Source organism: Ciconia boyciana, chromosome 5, assembly GCF_034638445.1.
Source record: "Ciconia boyciana chromosome 5, ASM3463844v1, whole genome shotgun sequence".
Taxonomy (NCBI): Eukaryota; Metazoa; Chordata; class Aves; order Ciconiiformes; family Ciconiidae; genus Ciconia; species Ciconia boyciana.
In genome coordinates, this window is record NC_132938.1 from 27,150,038 (window position 1) to 27,165,678 (window position 15,641).

Genomic DNA, 15,641 nt, shown 5'->3' on the forward strand with positions numbered 1-15,641 from the left:
GAAGGCAAATAAATTCTCTGGTTACAGCCCTTCCTGCAGAGTAAGGAAAACAATGACACCGTCCTGTGAGGTAATGCCCAGATCTCATCTGAAACAGCCCGGTAGCATGTGGTCCCTCACACACCAGGGATTAATGGAAAACACAGGAAATTGGAAGACAATCAAGGTACCAGATTTCTGTCTTGAACAAGCATATTAAGGGTTTGGCATACAACAAAACAAAGGCTCAGAGAAGCAACAAAAACTCTGAAGTGTAATGTTGGCACAAGAAACAAGTGCACGTAAAGCAGTCCTTGCTAAATTTAGGCTGGAAATTAGAACATACCTAACATCAGAGAAAGGTGGTCCAAGAATGGATTTCCAAAAGGGTATAAAATAATCTAACAAAATAATCTTAAAAGTTATGAATTGTTGGAATACGATGGGGGTAAGCATCTGAATGGGAGATACTTTTCTCTGGTGTAATATTTATTTTTTTTTTTAATTAAAAAAAAAGAGCATCACAATTTTTCTGTGGAATTCACCGAGACGTTAACGAGAATCTAAACCACCACCTCTGGACAAAAATCCAGCAGGGTTATAAAACTGCATGGTTAGTGAATAACAAGCATATCCAGAGTACAAAGTTAAAAAAACAAACAAACAAACACCACACAAAAACCACCAAAAAAACCACAAACACAACCACACACACAAAAAACCCCAAAACCAACCCCCCCCCCTCCCCCCCAAGAAACCACCAAAACACTAAACACATAAGATTTGGAGTATCAAGTTTCAAAGGATAAGATGGTTTTCATCTAACAGGATTTGGAAGAAACTTTGTGAACAGATTTTTCACTCTGCCTTCTGTACAATTTCTTGGCCTTCTTACTTCTCTGAAGCAGTCAAAACCAGGAATGACTGAAAGCAGACGAACTATTTCTGAGGTATGATTCAGGATTTTAATTTCTACTACTTTTTTTTCCTTAAAAAGCTTTCCTTAAAAAAACCTTTTTTTTCTAGGTGCAGTTACCAAGTGCGTTTCTGAATGTCTCAATTTGCCAAAAACTGGACAACAGCTACAGCTCTAGCAATATAAGCAGTACATTTCTTTTGCTGTTGAAGGAAGGACTAGTCTTATTTGTAGGAAGCAAGCAACTCATACATTTTTGACAAGAAAACAATTCAGCCCCCTGGGGTTTTTTTGTATTGTTTTTTTAACCCACAGGGATATGAAGGAAAAATAAATTGAAGGTCATGAGGAACTCGTATGGACAACAATGCTGTAGTATCCAAATAGAGTACACATAATAAACCTCTCCTTTGTTTCCAGTTTTGGCGGGTTTTATGGCAGAGCCATTCGATACAGAGAACTCTCATACAACACCTCTATTGACTAAACAGTTGTTCATCAGCCATACAAACCCCCTCACCATTATAGTAAATAAAGAAATGTTGGAAAGAGTAATTTCTGCAGCATAATAGGAGAAATATATTACTTTAAGATCAGTTAATGACATAAGGAAATAAAAAGCCTGGGTTTTTTTACGTCTTTCTAGAAGGAAGCTACACACACTACCTCTATAGCTTTATAACAAGATCTCATGATTAACGTATCGGTGTCGTACTGAAATACTTATGAAAAAGTTAACAAAGTAGTAATTACACTGAAAATTATATCGCAGTTTTTGTCAAAGTACTTGTTTAGCCTCACCTTCCCTCAAAAATAATGGCTACAAGAGACAGCCAAATCATATAATGAAGGATTTGTAGTTTTATTTAACTAAAAAAACATTTGAAAACCATGCCTACCATACTGAGATAAGACTTTTCGTCAGCCTTTTTGGATGCTGAATGATGTACAGACATGACCCATCCTGCATCTGAATCCAGGTTTATACTAGTGTCGGTCACCAAAATCACTTGCATAAAAAACAGAAGAGTAGTTGTGAGACAGGCTCTCGTTGGGGCTCTTTGATTCTTTCTTCAAAGCTAATGATGACATGCATTTAGAGTAATATAAGCATATTCCTGGGTACCTCCTCCCCTCTCCATTCAAAACCCATATTGTATGGACAGCTGCTGCAATACAGCATAAATTGTTCCTAAGCTGGCATGCCACATGCCATGTTTTTCTGTGACAATGCAGTGGAAAGGATTCTCAGCATCCAGAAAGAAAAAATTATTAACTGAGTCACAAGTCAAGATATGGTTCATTATCTGCAGTTATCACATAAGAGTTCCACCTTTCTTGATGGAAGAACTTATTCTTAGGAAAAACCAATTTTTTTTATAATTAAACATCTGTCAGAATAATCAGAATAGAGTTTCATGTTGTCGTTGATGCTTCCTAATCCTAACTGAGCCATGAATAATCACGTTAAATATTGCAATACTCCATTAAAAAGCAATTTTATTTAACATTTTCTAAAATACTGTTAATTTCTACCTCATGGTACCGTTTTCCATTTTTTGGCAAATAAGATGAGCCTGGGGACAATAAACTACCAGCTCAAGACAAACAACCAGCTAAGATTCAATTATTTCTTTTCAGGTCTGTCCTCTCCACAACACCCTCCCCCGAGGCAAGAGCTGTGTCCTTGGATTGCAAGGACAACTGCTACCAATAGAGCAAGAAATGTATTTCTTTTTTGAAAGTATGATATACTAAGGTAGTAAAAAAGGCTGAACCATGTCCTACACTACCCAGTACTACATCTTCTGCTGCTGTTACCAGTGGCAAAAGGTGATGATGAACGACAACAACACTGGGAGCAGAAGCACAGGCTATTCCATTCACTTGCTGCAGTTTGAGAAGTTCCCCCACGGTTTCCTTCACAACCTATTACTATTATTAACCAAATCAGGCACCAGAGAATTAGTCTGATTTTGTGAATAACATCTTCCACAAACAAGCAGCTATTCTCTCCAGTCCTAAGTGACAATAACATAGCAGGAACTTTCTGATAGCCTCTGCTGAGCCACAGAGAGGGCTTGCAGCACACTACTGGGGAGCTACCATGGAGGTACTGCAACCATATTTGCTAAGCAACAAGTACGATAGATGAGCTCATATGATTTCAGCACCAAAACAGGCTGCATTAAGGTCAATTAGAATGGGACACATTAAACTCATCTCCTACAGGCTCCCTAAGAAGTATCACAGAATACGTGTCTTTTAGGCCACACTTGGACCTGAAGATCAGGTTCAGCCAACCTCATTGCTTTGTGGCCAACAGTTTTAAATGACTCTTAAGAAGAAACTGTTTAAGTGAAGAGGGGTCACCAATACAAGTACATCCTGAGGTGAGAGCTACCATGGATTTTCCACTAGCCTATTAAACAAATTGTTGATTCTGGTTCAAACCCTAACAGAGAGGCGCACACACTACAGAAATTACTCTCTCAGCAGAAATACTGGAACAGCTGTGAAAACTGAACTCTCTTGTTATTAGCAGTAGAGATCCCACTGGGGCATGGGAGGAAGATGCTGATGTGGCCTGAAGGACAACCTGAGCTATTGCTGTGTCCACACAGAGTTTGTTCTTGGCGTGGACTTCCACCTTTAAAACGTATTCTGTAGACATGTTAAACATACAGGTGTTAATCCAGTGAAATCTGGAAAAGAATTAGTCTACGCTACTGCATCTGTGATCTCAGAAACGATGTGGTGAGCACCAGCTCCACTGCGAGCATGACACCCATGCCTTGTCTGCAAGGCTTGCTAAAAGACTCTGAAAAGCAGTGATAGCTGCTCAGGTAGCTGAACCCACACCAACTCCATTTCCTCCAAAATCCACATTTATCACTAAGTGAGTAACCTTTCCTTTTAATTTGAAAAGCTACTATCTGACAAACTGTATCCTCCCTGAGCAGCTGGGGTGAGGAGTTTCAACTGCATTAAACAATGACCGAAGCACTACTCCCCTCAGCTTGGCATCAAGGCAGTCTGCCATGAGAATGCTGATTAAAGATTAGCAGGGATGGTCTCACAAGGCTGTCTGAAGACACATAGCTAACACCAGGCCAATGGCTGCACCATGCCCTGGCAGAGTGCTTCCTGACAATAAAACAGAGGCCAGCCAAGCGTCACGCAGCGAGCAATTCACCTAAAGATGCTCTGATGGACAGGCCTTTGGGGAACTGCACATGGTTGCAAAGAGGAGTAAGATGAATTAGGGTGACTGGTCCTATTAAGGTGAAGGTCCTCAACCCAATAGCTTCTTCCACAGGGAGAAGACTGGATTCTTATATAAGGGAAATTATGAGACTCCCTTACTGATACCTAAAATGACTCAGGACAGCAGAGGACTTACAGGCTCTTCTAGTGAAAGGGAGAGGACCAAGAGGGAAGAAAAGAAAAGAAAAAAAGAAGAAAAAAAAGACATGAGAATGACTTAGTATACGATACAAATTAATAATCTGCATGGCAACTCTATGTTTTAGAATAATACTGCTCGGCTCCCATGTAAGAATTGAGGCTCTGTCAAGTAGGTATAGAGACTAAAGAAAAACAACCTGGAAAGAAAAGTTGCATCACTAAGCCCAGCCTCTTGTGTATTACGGACCACTAAGTCTGCTTGATTAACATACACAAAAAGCATGAAGACCAAGACTAACCCTGAACTCTTACATGAGCCCTTAAGAGCCATCTTACTGCACTGGCTAAAACATTCATGTCTCACGCAACTGCATACCAACATGAGCTTAGCCCTGGCTGGAGTCCCATCATTCTCTTTGTGCAAAGACTGCTTTAATAAGAAATACCTCGTCTCACCAGAGTGTAGTTTTATCAGGGGCGGGGGGGGGGACCAAACCATAAAACCTCTGAAATTCTTCAGGATGAGAACTCCTGTGTTAATAAGGAATTCTCTGGGAAAAGTAACATGCAGCATGAAAGATCATTTTCTAAATTAAAGTCCCAGCTAGGTACTAGCATTTATCTCCTCTCTACATTTGAACTAACCAGCTAAAGAGGAAACTTCCAGTATAAGAGTTTGCAGCTGTGCACCCCACAAGTAAAGCAAGAACTTGAGGCATGCGTAAGATTTGCTCAGTGGCTACAAGGCTGGCATACATCTGAAAGCTCTGTGAGCTCACCTCCAGCAGTTACCTCCAAAATAACACCCCTGTAAGGATCACATCAGCAAAAGCCCAGAAGAGTGCGGCTGCATTTCAGGAAGGTGGAACAGCAATCCTGATGAAAAGACTTTCTGCCTCTAGCAGCAAATGGTGCAGTTTCTCCACAGGGCTCTGCCAGTACAACTGCTTCTATGGCGTAGACAAACCTACAGGCATGCTTAGCCCAAGCGTTCCAGCTAACAGCACTTTCTTTGCGGGCAAAGTGCCAGACCTCTCACATAGCTTATTTCTGAAGATGAGAAACCCCATGGCTTGCTAGGTACTGGGAAGTACATCCTCAGCCTGTAAGGTCACATGAGAAGGAAGGGAAAGCCACACCGCCAGAGGCTGTTGAGGAGCATGCCACCAGATAACCCCTCCACATAGATGGCCCCAGCTGGTGCCACAAAGCAGCTGCTGCTATGGGCCTCCCTCCCACTCCAAGACCCACACAGAACCATTTAAACACATCGCAGGAGACTGCACTTCTGCTGCACAGAATACTGAAATCCAACACAGGTGTCTGCATTAACAGATAGTATCACTGACACCACAGAGGAACAGCACTACTATGAAACACCTCTGTTGCATACAGCCTTTTCTCACATGAGGTGGCAGAACAAGTTGTAGTGTTTTGTTGCACAAATACAGCTAATCTGCACGAATGGATAAACCAAGAACTGCTCTTGCTGGAGTACTAGAAGAGCTGGAGCATCTTTATTAACAAACACCATGATAAACAACGTAAATACTGCATAGAAATACAAGTACCTCCAGTCCCTGTGCTGGGAGAAATCTGAGACTTCAGTGTTTGAGACGTGGGACAAGAAAAGTGCAGAAAGAGCCCCCCCACCCCAGAGGATCCCTGGACACGGAGCAGGTTACTTACTCTCCCCAGCTCGTTGGTGGAAAGCCAGTAGCAGAGCACCAAGTCCTGGAGTCCTGGGCACGAGCACCCCCTCAGGTCACCGCAGAAATCAGGCAAGCTGCAAAACAAAAACAAGTCACATATTAGTTTTCATTATGTAGAGTCAAGGAGGGATTCATGAAAACTACTGAGCTCACAAAGATGCAGGTTGCCAGAAGAAACCCACACGGCCACCCTCTGTGGCAGCAGGAGCCTGGGAATCAGATGAGCACAAGCTACTGAGTAACCCAAACAGCCACCTTCAGTTTAAATCCTTAAAAACCATCTGCATTCAATAATGCGCACAACAGGAGAAGTAAAAGCACAACAGAGGATCCATATATTACAGCGCAGGGATCTTCCCAAACCGGGCAGGTGTCGCAAGCTGCTGTCGGACTATGACAGCTTGCACGTGTAAGAGACACGCTGCAAAGCATGCTTTAAATTCTCTCTCTCTCTCTGCACTGCATTACAGACCTGCGGTTTTCCCCATGCACGAACACGAAGTATCACAAAGAAAATTAATTTAGATGATAGAGATGAGCCCCAAGTTAGAAAAAAGCAGCAAAAAGTCCTCACTAAACAGGACATTCATAACCTAATTTAGAAAATAAAGTGAAAAATCATCTTTTCAATTATGCTTGTGTTCAGTAGACATCAAGTATATAATTTATTTTTGCAAAGTCTGTATGCTGTAATGCAGTCATTCCCTAACCATTCCGGCCCCTGGTAAATGATTACATTAATGCTTTGGGGTTTGGTACTGAAAAATATATTGGGATTGTTGCCACATAGTAACAGAAGCGAGGTTATCTCCCCATCAAAAGATAGTCCAGCAGCAGCAGCAGATCTGTCAGTCAAACTATGTTCTAGGATTCAAGATATTATTCAACTTCATATTTGTTCTCCCATCTGGAGAAAATAAATATGCAAGACTGAAGACACAAATCTCTTCTGCTATAGAGCTTAAAAAAATTTCTTTTCTTTGTTAAAGCAAAAGCCAGGCTAAATAAAGCCAAATTATATTCCATTTTAAAGAGAGATTTATTTTTTCCTGTCCTTGTTCTAACAGAAATCCAAGAACTATAAATCCTAGAAAGTACTGAGACAGAACAGATCATTTAGGAGAGCTGAAAATGTTCTCGTTAAAAATCATATTTGTCATTTGGAAACTTGAAAATAGACCTTTTTAGAAGCCAGATGAAAAATAATTTTAAAATCTAAAGCTTTCTGAAGAAATCAAGAAAATACACTCATTTTCATTTCAATAATGAAATTGCATTTAAAAAAAAACTCTTCAAGGGGGCAGGAAGAAAACAGAACAATGCTCATTAATATTCTAACCCAATTTAGCAGGCACATTTGTGAACTTTTGTATCAGACAATCAGATTTCAGTATTCAAGAGAGAGAAAAAAAAAGAGGGAGAGAAAGAAAATGCACATTGTGTTAACACCTTCATACCAGTAAAGCCAAGAAACAAGCGATTTCCTTCTGTTTGAGATTCACGGGTTTTATATAAACAAAAGTTTCTGTGTTAAGTACTGAGACCCCAAACTTCTCCACAGACTGGGCATACATGCTAGCTTTTTTCCAAATAATTTTAAGGGATTTCTTCCCATGATAAACAAACAGATGCATCCATCTGTGCTAGCACGGCCATTTTTACAATTAACCGTCTTCATCCTATATATGAAACCTAATTTGCTCTAAACCAAGCCTAGTGTAACTGCAACAGAAAACAGTAGTTAATTCAATAAAAAAAATAGGCAACAGCTCAAAAAGCATTTTACGCCTGAAACAAGACAATTTTTCAGTCCAAACTAAGATGGGGTCAGCTGCCAGTTCTGAGATCAGAGGAAAGCCTGAAATACAAAATACAGGTCTTGAAGGCAGGAATGAACAAGCTCTCCAACAAAATAGCAGATAGGAAATTGCAAAACAAAGTTTCAACAACAGACATCTGACCTCAGATCCAAAGGGATATTTACACTGATGACAAATTCCTGAAATTGTGCTATCGCACACCCAACATTTTCTATTTCCCAGCTGAGAATCTCCCCCCGACCCTGAGTGTCCTTCCCTTTCTCTGCACCCTGCTGAACATGTCCACCTCTCCACCCACATTTTTAACCACGTTGCCTGCCTTGAAAACTGGCAGACTTGAAAATGACCCAGGGATGAAAAGAGGATTATTTTTTTTTTCTTCCTGTTTATAAATCTTAATATTTCAAAGAAAAGCTCAGCCAGCCAACAGTGCAGCAAGCTCATTCTCCCAGACCTATGCAAGCTAGAATAATTCATTTAGGACTTTATTAAAAGCAGTAAATTGGAAGGCAGATAGCATACAGCCACTGATACTCTTCTTAGAACATGAATTAGCAAATGTTTAACGCCCACAGATGACAAAGTAGGAACATACTGTTACAATTACTGAAATAAACAACTGTCTGTTTGAGGTAATACTAGGTGCAAGTTTAAAAAATTGAATAGTGCCTATTTCCTTCTTTTGCAAAGATGGGGTGATAGCTACATATACTTAAAGTGGGATTAGATATTCCTGGGTACTTAGATTTCCACAGGACACAGACCTGCGATCCAGCCCTCAGGTAGCCTCAGAAACAAGTGATCTCACAGGTGCCAGCATGCAACCTGATCTTGGGCACATCACAGAATTTCAGTTAGAAATAATAAAACCAAACAGAAAACACCAGCCAGCAAGGAAAAATTTGGGAGTTGTCGCCCCTGTTGAGATGCTAGAACAAAACTTACTTTTGTAGATCTCCCAAAACAGACAGACATTTACCCGATAGAGACTCTGCAAAGATTTGTAATGTCTAAACTCAGATCAAAGCTACTTTCTTGAGGTTTAGCAGGAATTCACTGAGCTAGGAATCGCTGCAGCTTTTTTCCTCCTGCTCCACCGTAGCCTGTGCTTGTGCCTGGTGGCTTCCTGCGAAGACCTAAGAAGGTTAGCAGGTTTGATTGCTCTCCTTTCCAACCTCCTTGCTCCTGGTAAGGAACTTTAAAGTTTAGGTTAAATATAAAAGAGGCAGGTTTCCAATCACCAAATTTCAACTGGAGTTATTCAGTATCAAAATAGGTTTTATACTTCAGTGACTCTTTTTTCCTGAAGCACACACTATATAAATGGTGTGTTCCTCAGCAATGGCATTGCATTTTTGTTCTTGCCTTTAAATTAGAAAAAAAGCCTGCACCAGCAAGGTTCTCCGATGCTGCTGTTGACTTAAACTGAGCTACTATGATTTAAATCCTCTTACTCTTAAAACTGACACCAAAAAATGAAAACTCATCAACTCTTTCCCCTTCCCTGCTGGGCAACTGCTTCTCCGACGGCCCCAGCAGAGAGTAGCCAACCTGGGCTTGGCAGTGGCACATCTCTCCAAGGAGAGCAACAGATAGTCTTCCCCTTCTTCACCTTGAAAGCTTGTTTTGTAGGAAAATAAACCCACCTATTTGCATTAGGGAATACAAATTTTAAGGATTACATCACTCTGGAGCACCCTTCCTGTATCTTTTATAGTAATTGGCTATAAACCTGCCTGTGTTGGGCAGAGTGGAAGGGTGTAAAATCAGTAACATGCAAGTTGGCAGGGATCCAGTTGCTCTGGGAAAAATAACTATAGATTTCCCAATTCTTCTGCTTTTAGAATGGAAGCACAATTATGTACTTATGCATGAGGTTGAGGATATTACATGTGTACAGTGCTCATCATAGAGATGAGTGAACTGGTATCAGTATGAAACTGGTATCATACTCCAGTTTTCTCTAGCCACACACAGACATGCAGGCATGCTGCATTTACATTATCAGACTGAGGACTCTGCCTTAAATTGCCTTTTAAACCAGAATCACAGGACCCCACCTACCCCTCCATTAAAATTTCCACCTCTTCCTCCAATTTAAAAATAGAAGAAAGAAGTCATCCAGCATAACATCAATAATTAATAAGTACAGCATGGTCATCTATTTTAGGGACAAATTTTTCTCTTTCCTTCTAGAAAGCACATTACCAGTTTCTAACTCCAGTCCATCAGACAGCCTCCAGGTGAGCCTCACGCAACTGCCCCAAGAACCCAGGCTGCTGGGGTTTATTTCCAAAAGGAGGAGAGAAAGAAGAGCTGAGTTTTGTTCTGAGGTTTCTAGAGGCCTTAGTCTAGAAATAGTTTAAAAGAAAAAACAAAAGGAAACTAACAAATTATGTTTTTCTTACAAAAAAAAAAAACAACGAAACCTGCCAGGTGTATTAACAAGTTGCACTTCAATCTGACAGACATGGAGGACTCCCATAACGTTAATGACAGGTAAAAGACTCATTAAAGATGGGGTGGAGGAGAAGGCTACTGTCACCGCCTCAAGAATTCCCTGATGTTTTTAGCATCTACCTTTCTCTGTCTGAATCTTACCATCTTTGACAGTAGTTTTTGCCAAATCCACAGAAGGAAGCATCTTACACATTAATTCACTTACTGCCCTAGAGGGCCAAAAGGAAAAGAGCACCACTTAGATGGTATTTTACCTTCCCAAATTTTTGAAACACAATTTTTTGAAGGTCAGGAAGAAGCATTTCTTTCACAATTAGTGGCTAAAACACTGAAATGCACATGGCACTGTTTTATTTATGAACTCTGAGAAATCCAAGAAAACTGAAGAGATTTAGTTATCCATTATTTGCAGGAGGGGTTCCACTCTTCCCCTTCCAGGTTAAAAAGCATATTCTGGACACCTTCCTGGAAAGGGCAGAAGATGGGTCGAGTCCTCCTGGGCCAAGAAGGAACATGGGCATGGGTCTTCTGCCTCCCCACAATGTGCGCTGACCACGGGGTCACTATGGCAGAGACTGTGAGGAGGGAAAGTCTTGATATTTATGAATGATACCTAAGTCTGTCCCCTTCGTTTTAGTGATTCTTCTTATTAAAAATGTCCAAAGTGGATACTGGGAGATGTTTTTTGTTTTATCCTTTTAAAGGTTTGCGGGGGGGTGGGGGGGTGGCTAAGAAGCTTTCCTGCCAGTCTGGACCAAATCTGTATTTTCATTTTAGCAAATCCTCCCCACCATCATGCTCAAACCATTTACACAGACCTCCACGTTGCCAGTGACTGCTACCAAACACCAGGGTGTCACTTTGCTCATCTGGCTGCATGACTTACTGCATTTCTCAAGTCTTGCTGCTTGCTGAGCTGTGCTGCACAGACACCAAAGCAGAAGAAAGCAAAGCACTGGGTTGACACTGAAGCAGAATTCATCTTCAGCCTTGGAGAGGCTGACATCTCCCACTGCACGGCACTGGCTCCAGCTCACCTGGTCCTGTCAGATTGCGCACCCCAAAAAACCCACTTCCGTTCATTTTCTGCTTCTATAGTTACCCATAAAACATAATATCCTACCAGTAAAAACTTTTATGGAAATACCCTGCCCTTATGGCCTGAGGGAGTTGGTATTTCCACGGGTGAGTAATTCAGCTTCCTAAGGATGAACCAGCCAGCCAGGGCAAGGAGCTGTTCCAGAAAGACAGATGCTGTTCTGGTGCTAGGTCTCAGCACACGTACATCCAATGTGCAAAAGCCAGGGGAAGAGGAGGAGAGCACAGAAACATCCTGAACACAGTTCCCACACTCCGGAGCAGGCGGTGTGCAGTGCGCTGCGCATCCTCCCAGCAGCACCACTAAGCCTTGTGTCCACCCTTTCCATCCCTAAGCCCACCCCTTCTCTCCAGCTTTCAGCACCACTGCTATCATGACTTGGAACAAAAAGCAGACAAGTAGCTGCTATTACAAAACTGTCTGAGCAAACATCTGGGCTGAGGCTGACAGTTTCTAGGTTATTATTCCAAAAGCACAGCACGATCAACGTAGGGGTACGTATCGCTCAACAGCAACTCTCCAAGCACAGTCCGAGTACCACTGCAGCATGTTTTCCCCCCAGTGGATGGCAATCAAGCCGTATTTTCTGTTTGCTCATCCCTCCTGACCCAAGCTTTTAAGCTCACAAAAGCCCAACACACGATTTGCTGTTAGCACTTCAGCAACAGAACAAGTGTGCTTTGAAAACGCTCACGGAGCTGCATTAAAAAGAATTAAAAAAAAATTAAAAGTAGAAAGAAAAACTTGAATCTATATTTGAAAACAAAGCAGCCTGGAACTTCTCTCAAAAAATCTTATTCTTAGCACAATGGAGTGCAACTTAGCTAGCTGAACAATTTTCCAAATACATGTTAAGACTAAAACTTACTTTCACACAGGTGTAAAATTTTAAGGAAGGAATTGAAAGCCTGGGAATTCATGCTGACACATGTAACAGAGACCAACCATGAGGGTTAGAAGCAACTAAAGATGCTCATCCACAAGCTGTCTGAGAGAAAAACATCTCCAAATGATTCGACTTCTTAGCAGACATACCATACTTGAGACCAGGTTTTATCTGTCACTTAGAGAAAGACCTGTGGGTGATGAGTATTCAGGTCACACACACCTTTTCTGCAGCAACCCACAGCACAACTATTCATGTGATAAACACCCACTTCACAGCAGAAGCCAGTGGGAATGAATAATGCAGGAGATCCAGTCACTCTACCACATATCAAACCCATGGGATATGGAGGCAGCATTTTAGCTTAAGTCATCCTTCCCCCTCCAGGGCACAAGCATGCTCTTTAGTTATTCTCTCTCCACCTCCTGTTCTGCACATACATTAACAGGTCAAACCCAGCAAAACAGGATGAATCACTGCAGAAGAAATAAGGACACAAACAGAAATGCAATACACCCTCTCACAAGATGATGTTCAGATATTACATCACCTGCTCAACTCATGAGCGCCACAAACCAGAGACACAGTTTTCCCAACAAGGTAGTCCTTTGTTCACATTTCCCAAGAGATCTACTTCCCCACCATTAAGACAATAATTTCACAAAGCATTAGCTAAAACCAGGATTAATTAAAATGAAGCCACACTGAGCCTTAGCTTGTAACCTTGCCTAAATGAAGGCAAGTTATTAAAAGTGCACCGCAAAACTGAAGTGAAATCGGAATTTGCAAGTCAGGTCCTTTTTAGAATCACAGAATCATTTAAGTTGGAAAAGACCTTTAAGATCATCATTGTAGACAATGTCCACAGCCTTTCCCTCATCCACTAAGTGGGTCACCTTGTCATAGAAGGAGATCAGGTTGGTCAAGCAGGACAGGCCTTTCATAAACCCATGCTGACTGGGTCTGATCACCTGGTTGGCCTGTACGTGCCACGTGATGGCACTCAAGATGATCTGCTCCATAACCTTCCCTGGCACCGAGGTCAGACTCACAGGCCTGTAGTTCCCCAGATCCTCCTTCCCGCCCTTCTTGTAGATGGGCATCACATTTGCTAACCTCCAGTCAACTGGGACCTCCCTGGTTAGCCAGGACTGCTGATAAAGGATTGAAAGAGGCTCGGTGAGCACTTCCACCAGCTCCCTCAGTACCCTTGGGTGGATCCCATCTGGCCCCATAGACTTGTGTGTGTCTAAGTGGTGTAGCAGGTCGCTAACCATTTCCCCTTGGATTATGGGGGCTTCATTCTGCTTCCTGTCCCCGTCTTCCAGCTCAGGGGGCTGGGTACCTGGAGAACAACTGGTCTTACTGTTAAAGACTAAGGCAAAGAAGGCATTAAGTACCTCAGCCTCTTCCTCATCCTTTGTCACTATGTTTCCCCCCTGATCCAATAAAGGATGGAGATTCTCCTTGGCTCTCTGCTTGTTGCTAATATATTTATAGAAAGGTTTTTAATAGTCTTTTATGGCAGTAGCCTGATTAATTTCTAGTTGAGCTTTGGTCCTTTCTCCCTGCATAGCCTCACAACATCTTTGTAGTCCTCCTGAGTTGCCTGCCCCTTCTTCCAAAGGTCATAAAAAGGCATTATCATCTGTGCTATAAGTACAAACTCTCCCAGTAACTGATTTCAGTTATTCATTCCTATTCTGGAGTACTGTTATCACTGTATAATTCTCCCCAACCTCTCTTGATATTCTGCAGTACTTTCCGGCTTATGCTGCACACAACAGGGTGCTCCATCTTAGAGCATCCTTGACGCCCACCATGCCAGGGCAAGGCACAGGGCTTACGGCATCATGGGACAAGGCACTTGGCAATGCCAGCTTGGCTTTTCTGGCACTCTCTGCTTTTCAGCATCCTGCTTAGACAACCACCCTGCCAGCATTGCTGGCCTTTACGCATCTTTCACATTAGCCTAGGCATCCACGCACAGTGCAGATTTATTATGCCATTAGAAAGGTGTCTTTGTCTCACATCTGTGTTGTTTCATACTATTTCTTTTATATTATTTTCATATACACAAGAAAATCTATATAAGAAAATTTGTCCAGCAGGAGACCAAATTGCAGTCATTAAAGCTCAGGCAGACTCTCAGACTGCACGCATAAAATGAGTGCACTAAAAAAAAAGGCAGAATAAAAGGCTCAAGTCTGTCTCCAGTTTTAGCCATAACCAATTTTAATGATGCTGTTACAAGACCTGGTAATTTTGGCTTCAAAGCCAGCTAAAAGACAATGAAGAACCTTTAACTTAGGCAACATGTACTAACAGAAATCATACTGATTCTGCACACCAGGACAACATACTCAAAACTTTTTGCACAATAGGTGCTTAGCTGTAAAAAGGGATCATCCCCTCTACCTTACCAGCCTCTGTCATTCTGGTTCCGGGGAGGGAGGGGAATAAAGTTTAAAAAAATATTTTTACCTTTATTTTTTTCCCCACACTAAAATATCTTATGTAAGCCTATGAAAGGTTTGGAATATATCATTACATATGTGCTTAGTAGAATTAAGGCAGAACCAGTGTTAGAAGTAACTATCAGACCTGTCCCATGTCCATCACCTCAAATACAACAACTGTTGGGGTTTTGGGTTGTTTTTTTGGTTTGGGTTTTTGGTGGGATTTTTTTTTGGTGGTTTTTTTTTTCTTTTTTCTTTTTTAAACAAAACAGGGTCAGTGAGTACTTGGAATATTTCTTGCTCAGAATAGCCGGTGGTTACTACAAAAAAAATCCTTATTTAGCTTACTCCTTTATTAATCATCTTTGCTGGTTAGCTGACTCACCACCTAGGGTTGATCTCTTCAGGAAGTAAAGCAGATGAAAAATACAGCAGCTGTGGTCTCACAATTCTCACTGAGAAAAAGATATTTAGATCAATTTTTTTACTTAGACTGCAGTTCTAGTGCTATGCAGTATTTTCTCAATTCTCTACCTCTGATAGGGAGATCTATTAATGGTGCAATAACCTGATGAAAAGTATGAGATTAGTTTTCTGATCATCTTCAAAAAACAAGCACATGTCTTCCTACTGTGTCATAAAATCTGCTATGAGGCTAAAACCTCTTACCTAATCCATATACTTCAGGATCTTTTTCTTTTTTTTCTTTAAACCAACCTGAGGCCACTGGTAGAAGGGATCCTGCAGTTTCTCCTGAGAAAATGATGATTAACTACTCTAGCAACAACAGGAAAAAATATGCTTTCCACAGAAGAGAAATTAGAACATAGAAGATACAACATAATCAGCTACAGAAAGGTCATGAGAAGCACTACTTAAAGAGCAAACTCCAAGCATGGCTG

General features: G+C 41.5%; 1 protein-coding gene across 20 annotated transcripts in view; it reads right to left on the reverse strand.

The window, feature by feature from the left end:
• APBB2 (amyloid beta precursor protein binding family B member 2) overlaps positions 1 to 15,641 on the reverse strand; it is a 200,235-nt gene that overhangs the window by 131,417 nt on the left and 53,177 nt on the right. For all 20 annotated transcript variants that reach the window (XM_072861648.1, XM_072861652.1, XM_072861654.1 and 17 more), the window contains one exon: positions 5,993 to 6,089. The gene's annotated coding sequence lies outside the window, so the exon portion shown is untranslated. The remainder of the gene's footprint in view (positions 1 to 5,992; positions 6,090 to 15,641) is intronic.